This window comes from Pygocentrus nattereri, chromosome 12 (assembly GCF_015220715.1).
Source record: "Pygocentrus nattereri isolate fPygNat1 chromosome 12, fPygNat1.pri, whole genome shotgun sequence".
Lineage (NCBI taxonomy): Eukaryota > Metazoa > Chordata > Actinopteri > Characiformes > Serrasalmidae > Pygocentrus > Pygocentrus nattereri.
Window position 1 is genome coordinate 17,147,574 of NC_051222.1, and position 8,204 is coordinate 17,155,777.

Here is an 8,204-nt window from a genome sequence, read left to right on the forward strand (position 1 = left end):
TATATATATATATCCTTGTTTTCATGCTCATTGTCCAATTTATCATCTCCACTTACTATATTTGTGTGGTAGATCATTCTCAGCACTGCAATAACACTGATGTGGTGGTGGTGTGTTAGTGTGTGTTGTGCTGGTACAAGTGGATCAGACACAGCAGTGCTGCTGGAGTTTTTAAACACTGTGTCCACTCACTGTCCACTTATTAGACACTCCTACTTTGTCAATCCACCTTGTAGATGTAAAGTCAGAGACAATAGCTCATCTGTGCTGTTGCACAGTTTGTGTTAGTCATCCTCTAGTCCTTCATCAGTGATCACAGGACACTTTTGGCTGGATATTTTTGGTTGGTGGACTATTCTCAGTCCAGCAGTGACACTGAGGTGTTTAAAAATCCAGCAGTACTGCGAAGTATGTAGAGAAACAGATGGACTACAGTCTGTAACTGTATAACAAGGTGCACCTATACAGTAAGTGGAGCTGATAAAATGGACAATGTGGACCATCTTCTATTTGCATTTTAGCTTTGTAAAAATGGTAAATGCAAATGTAACTATAAATGTAAATAAGTAAATACAATATAAAATGTTTTCCAGAAATAAAACAATGACAGGACTTATTAAGAACTTTTTGAGCTATTGGGTTACAAGTGGCTGCTTTAAGCCTGATCCAGATCTTTACTTCTCTTTATTTAATTATTTTTTACTCTGTTAGAAGATATTTCATTAACAATTCATAAATCTGCATGAGAAACAGGTTAACTGATATTGAAGGGAATTTCTGTATAACATTAATTTTACACTATATTATGTTCACACAAAGGTGGACAGAAGTGAAATAGTTATATGCTACCATTTACCAGACAACAAAGAACAGAGGGAAATGGAGGCTCTTTCACTGCAGTTCACACAGTGCAACGTGAGGAAAGTGGAGTAGTCTAATCAGTACAAGTAGAGCATGGTTACTCCCCTTAAAAAAGAGACTATATGTCTGCTGTTTTGGTCTTTCTGTGATGTGGAGGTATCAGTGTTGAATTGGCTAATGTTTACATTGTAAATCCACTCAATGCTATATATATACATGTACTATATATATATATATATACTCCTCTCTGAGTGGATTTACAATGTAAACATTAGCCAATTCAACACTGATACCTCCATATATATATATATATATATATATATATATATATATATATATATATATGATCTGAAATTTTTGTTCATTGTAAATGAGCAGCACAGCTAACTGGGCTGCATTTTTATATTCTGACAGGATAAAATAGGGGAGTTTTTCATGTTAACATTGATTTATTTGGGTAGCTGCAATGCACTAGTGGCATTAAGGAACATGCTCCCCCCCTCCAAATATTCATTGCAAATCGTTGAAGGGCTGAAAGAGAGTATGAGAGGCAGAGGGAGGGATTAGATGGAAACAATAGGAAGAATGAAAAATAAAGAATGGGAGCATCGATGAGAACTTGCGGCCTTTTGCGTGTCTCCCCCCTATTTCCAGTGTAAAAGCCACAAAAGAGGGTATATTGTTTGTTAAAATTGCCCCCTGTGTCACTGAGCCAGTAGGAGAACAACAGAGTTCAGTGTGAATGGGTGCAAGGCGGGTTGGATGGCAGGGCAGAAAGGAGCAGCTTTGGAGCAGCATGTGACTGAGCGGCAGGGTTCAGAAGGAGAGAAGCTCTCGGTGTCCCACACCATTTCACATAACTTCCATTTATGAGACAAACTCAATCACACACACAAACACACATACAGTTAGAACAATGCTGGCCCAGTTGCAGAGGAAGAGGAGGCCTGCAGTAGTTGCCAGGATGAGGGGGCAGTTTCCAGTGTGTGGACTCGCACAGATGTGCAAAGCCTGCTTTTCTGAGTGAAGATGCATAAAATTACACTCTGGCACAACTATAGAGGAAAGCCTGGTGCTGCTGCAGTTTCTAATAAACACAGAAAAGCCATTCAACAGAGACACCATTGAATCTCCAAAATAATGCATTTAATTTGAGCTGAGGGGAAGCTCTTGATAAAAAAAAAAAAAAAGTCTCTCCAGCTGAAATATGGATTGTAGAAGGTTAAATAGTCCCTACAAGGTGTTGGTCCACTTTCATTGGTACAAAGGAGGTTAAATTCATTGGCAATTCATAATTGAGTTATGAATAATGAAAAACAAGGTTAACATACAACCCCAATTCCAATGAAGTTGGGACGTTGTGTAAAACATAAATAAAAACAGAATAGGACGATTTGCGAATCCTTTTCAACCTGTATTCAGTTGAATACACTACAAAGACAAGATATTTAATGTTCAAACGGATAAACTTTATTGTTTTTTGCAAATATTCACTCATTTTGAATTTGATGCCTGCAACACGTTCCAAAGAAGTTGGGACAGGGGCATGTTTACCACTGTGTGGGCATGTTTACATCACCTTTCCTTTTAACAACACTCAATAAGCGTTGGGGAACTGAGGACACTAATTGTTGAAGCTTTGTAGGTGGAATTCTTTCCCATTCTTGCTTGATGTACAATTGCTCAACAGTCTCCGTTGTCGTATTTTGCGCTTCATAATGCGCCACACACTTTCAATGGGAGACAGGTCTGGACTGCAGGCAGGCCAGTCTAGTACCTGCACTCTTTTACTACGAAGCCACGCTGTTGTAACACGTGCAGAATGTGGCTTGGCATTGTCTTACTGAAATAAGCAGGGACGTCCCTGAAAAAGACGTTGCTTGGATGGCAGCATATGTTGCTCCAAAACCTGTATGCACCATTAATGGTGCCTTCACAGATGTGCAAGTTACCCATGCCATGGGCACTAACACACCCCCACACCATCAGAGATACTGGCTTTTAAACGTTTGCGCTGATAACAATCCAGACAGTCCTTTTCCTCTTTCGCCCAGAGGACACGACGTCCATGATTTCCAAAAACAATTTGAAATGTGGACTCGTCAGACCACAGGACACTTTTCCACTTTGCGTCTGAGTCAGTGCCGCCTGAGGGATCGAAGGTCACGGGCATTTAATGTTGGTTTTCTGCCTTGCCGCTTATCTCTGCAAGATTTCTCCAGATTCTCTGAATCTTTTGATGATATTATGGACTGTAGATGACGAAATCCCTAAATTCCTTGCAATTGCACATTGAGAAAAGTTGTTCTTAAACTGTTGGACTATTTGCTCACGCAGTTGTTCACAAAGTGGTGAACCTCGCCCCGTCCTTGCTTGTGAACGACTGAGCCTTTCAGGGATGCTCCCTTTATACCCAATCATATATACCTGTTTCTAATTAACCTGTTCACCTGTGGAATATTCCAAACAGGTGTTTTTTGAGCATTCCTCACCTTTCCCAGTCTTTTGTTGCCCCTGTCCCAACTTCTTTGGAACGTGTTGCAGGCATCAAATTAAAAAATGAGTGAATATTTGCAAAAAACAATAAAGTTATGTAAAAACAATGAAGTTAAGTATCCGTTTGAACATTAAATATCTTGTCTTTGTAGTGTATTCAATTGAATATAGGTTGAAAAAGTCATATTCTGTTTTTATTTATGTTTTACACAACGTCCCAACTTCATTGGAATTGGGGCTGTACATTATATGGCCAAAGATATGTGGACACATGACCATCACCCTATATGACCTTATTGGACATCCCATTCCAAAATCATGGGCACTAATTTGGAGTTGGCCCCACTTTGTGGCATCCAATCTTCTGGGAAGGTTTTCCAAATTTTGGAGAGTGTCTGTGGGAATTTGTGCCCATTCAGTTCAATGTGACATTTGTGAGCTCAGGAGAAGGTCTGGCTCACAATCAATGTTCCAGTGCTAGCCTGCAGCTCCAAGGCCATATATAATGACCTACTGTTGAACCTAGCTAGCTTCTAGTTGAAACAACACAGATACAATTTATATTCAAATGGGAGTAGAGGCTGGTCAACTCCTTCAGCTTATCGCACACAATTACTTTTCAAAGCTACATATTGGTATCAAGAGTCACACAGTTCACAAGTACAGAAAGACAGAGCAGACAAAGTTAATCACATAAAAAATACTGTGTGGTTAACTATAAAATCAACCATTAATGGTTGATGTGCTTTTTTGGAATATTTGGGAGTGAGCTTCAGTCATAGAGATGCCCCCTTTTTAAAAGAGGTATTATCTATGACTCATGCAACTTTTAGTTAAGTAGCTGTACAGGATATAAGCAGGGTTGGGCAAAATGGTTTGAAAAAGTACTGATGGCTGTCCTAAATGTATTCAGTAATGTGCTCAGAATACATTTAGAATACATACTTATCTATTTTAATAACAGCTCTTGGGTGTAAACTGGACCATGAGATCTTAATTTCGTTCCACCTCATGTACCATGTGAAGCGAATGACAATAAAATCTCCTTGAATCCTTGAATCCTTGAATCTCAATAAAGTAGATAGGTGTTTAGTGAACAATTTACATTTTGGAGTTAAGTATCAGTTAAGTATCAAAAAGTCATTTTGGTTCTGTGAAGCACTTCACCATGTCCCAGTCAAATAATCTCGGAAACTATAAAGTGGATAGCGGCCATTTTCAGTTCATGAGTTAATTTGCCGCAAAACACCTGTTTAAGTCCAGGACAACACCGGTACTAAGCTTATCACTGGTGCCCATGTCCACTACTGATGAGATTGTTCAGTTACATCATCTTTAAAAAGAGTTAAGTAAAGCTGAGATTAATAACTGGCTCATCAGTTTGATTTATCAGTCTACTCAGGCTTTACCAGGAACTTCAGTGTTTGTGAAGTAACCTTGATTTGAATTGTTCTTTACATGCCGTGTGCTGATGTTAAAAGAATAAACAAGTAGTTGTGGTTTTTATTTTATAGACAATAAATATTTTTAAAAGTATTGTACAAAAAAGTAAAATGTGTTCTGAATACTGCCTTTACAAAATATAATTTGGACTGAATGCAGATGCTTTATTTCTCTATCGTGAATATATATTCCAAATACTTGTATTCTGTCACACCCCAACCCCAGATGACGTTATTAATGTCAAGAAATCTAGAACTTATCTAAAATGCACAGTTCTGTTTGGGCTGATGACTGGCTATGTGGGCAAGTGCTGTTTTCCTTCTCACTAAAACATAACCAATATAAAACACAGAATATTGAAATATGATTTCTTTGCCAACCCGAATACCTTCTGTTGGTGACAGCAACAGTCCTCTCATTTTCACCAATATATGAATCCCACACCTATATACAAAAGTTACAGACAACAATGCATCTACTTTTGACCAGAATCATTTACCTTTTAAACCCATCAACCCAAGCATTGTCTCATAAAAGCTGCCATATTGAAGCACTTCCAGTGGATGGCAGCCTTAGCACACATGCAGTTCCCTTGACTTTATCTTGCCTGTGATCTGGTAACCAGGCAAACATTACGCAACTTATTAGACTAAACTGAACCCAAACCTTGAAGGAGTGACACTTAAATGGTACTAATACCATTATGAATACCACACAGTCAGCATATTATCTCTTGGAATAATTTAGTTTCACATATTTACTTTAAGAATGATGAAATCCCATGCAAATACACCCCACTCTTTGAGTTTCCCACTTATTGAGCTGGATTCTTCAAGATAACTATGAATTATCACAGCTCAATTCAAATCTACATGGACTCTTCATCATCTCTCAGAGCAAACACCCAACCATGGGATTCACCCATTGTTCAAAACAATCCAGTCAGATGTTTCATAACTAGCACTGGACCACTTTAAAAGATTTTCCACTCAGGCACACATGTTTCCCAGGTGACAGTCTTTTTCCTTTGTCAGTATGCAGAGAATGACGCCTCCCATCCTTGTCAGTTCGTTCACGCTCTGCCCTGTCTGCCTGATGCCGAAGCATAATTGGCAGAGTGTGTAATTACAATCAACGGCTGTGGGGGAGGCAGGAGACTGGCTGAGGTAAGTCCTGATGAGAGAGAGAGAGGAGTGGAGCAGACATTTGTTAAAGACACTGTCCGCTTGGAAGGATTCTGCATTAATTATTGCTAATAAAAAGCTTGAACTAGAATGAGGTTGAATAGCACTACCTCGTGTGAAAAAGATGTTTCATTAGTATTGCTGAGTGAAAAACTGAAGAGGATGGTTTTGCTGGTTTTAAGTCACTGATCAAGCTCATTTTTTAAAAAAAAATGTGAACAGTACTGTTGAGCGTACTGTAAAATGAGGCTTGATACCTTCATCATGGTCTTTTCAGATCAGAGTTGTGATCTTGCCAACAGAGCCCACAGTAGTCAAGGGGTGGCCAGGGGGCATGTCCAACCCAGTTATAAAAAGTGAGACATCATTAGTCAGCCATCATCAATAAAACATCAGTTATGCTTTATGGCAAAAATCTGCCACTAGAATAGTTACCAATCAGTCTGATGATGCTGTGTTTAATAAGTAACATATCTTTCTATGATAGGCTACTCAACAAACAGGTGGATGAATACATAAGTGCTGCTTAATGAGCTATATTATAAAGTAGGCTATGTAATTGTAAGATTTGTAAGATGCAATAACTACCAAAAAGCTATAATTATTTGTCATGCTAACTAAGGTGTGTTTATAGCTGAAAACATGCAATCATCACAGGTACATACAGTGCTCTGGCTACCTTTCTAATCATTAGACCCATAAATGTCCTATTTTTCAGTTTACTTCCAGCAATAGTTCTACCAATGTATTTATTTTTTTATGTATAAATGATGGACAGATTTAGTTATCTATAAGAAAAATCTACATATCAATTTGTTGTTTAAATACAGTAACACTATTCTATTTATAACAGATTTTTATTTATTGATTGAAATTCATTTGTATTTATTTTATTTTTATTTCTGTTCTTAGCTGTGTGGCACCCCTATAAAATCACTGGGCCTTACCTGGCCACCCCATTCTCGCGACGCCCTTGCCCACCAACACTAACTCTTTCTTGAAATACTGCATGCAATGTATGCATCTCATAATCTTGAAGATATTTTGGTCTTAACTTCAATAATTTAAAATCGTTTCTAGGATAAATATCAACGTATTTAATCATGAATTTAATTCCAAAGCAAAGCATTTCAATTTAGGAAATGGTACCCCAAAAACTAATGTTCAGCAGCTAAAAAGTGTCCAATTTATGTACAACTTCTTCAAGCTTTTTGGTAAAGCATCCCATTAAGCTGCTTGAGGAATTATCAGTACAATGCAAACCTGTAATGAAGTCAAAGTTGGACTACTTTGAAGAATCCTACAATGTAAGATAGCTTTCATTTGTTTAACTTTATAATTCCAAATATGCTATTTCATAGTTTTGATCACTTCTTTTTTTTTCTTCTTTTTTTCTTCTTTTTTTTCTTTTTTTTGAAAATAGTAATAAATACAAAAAAGTGCTAAAACTTTTGACTAGTATTGTAACACATATTTCTAGATTTTTTTTACATTGAGATTGAGCAATATGAATATATAGGAGCTGAGAAGAGTTACATCTCCAGACAGCTTCTTTTACAGCTACTCAACAATTGCTACAGCTCAAGGTCAAGAGCATCATAGACTGTAACTTGAAGGAGATTCATCTAAAATGATGTGTAATTGATGAAATAATGTGACCATCAGAGCTAATGGCCCTCTCTTTGCTTCTGCCAAGAACCTTTTAGAAGTTGTAATAGTCCACAGTTGGAGGAGAAAAGCAAGTTACATAAGGAAAAAGAGTACTTCCCATATCTATAACTGATTTGCACAGTGGGCAGTGCGAGGGATACCCTGCCATCTGCTAGACTGGCTCTGATCCAGTTTCACTTCCAGTGCGTCTGCCCTCATCTTCTGAATACCAAAGCGTAGGCTGGACAGCCACAAAGCAAGCATATCTTCATGTTTATTTTATTTATATATTAGGCACCATGAGGAAAATAGAAGAACAAAACAAACTGGCAAGGCCAGTGCATATAAATGTTTAATATAAATTACAGCTTGTGAAATGATTTACAGGCGATGGTGTCATAAGAATCAGCGAACAAACACAGGCACCAACTCTAGGACTAAACAATGAATCACATGTTGAAAGCAGTCACGATTTTGCACTTCACAAATTCCTAATTGCCAAACTATGCAATTAATGAATTCCATTTAGTGTGTTACACACTGGATCGACATTAAGCTTTCCAGGCAGTA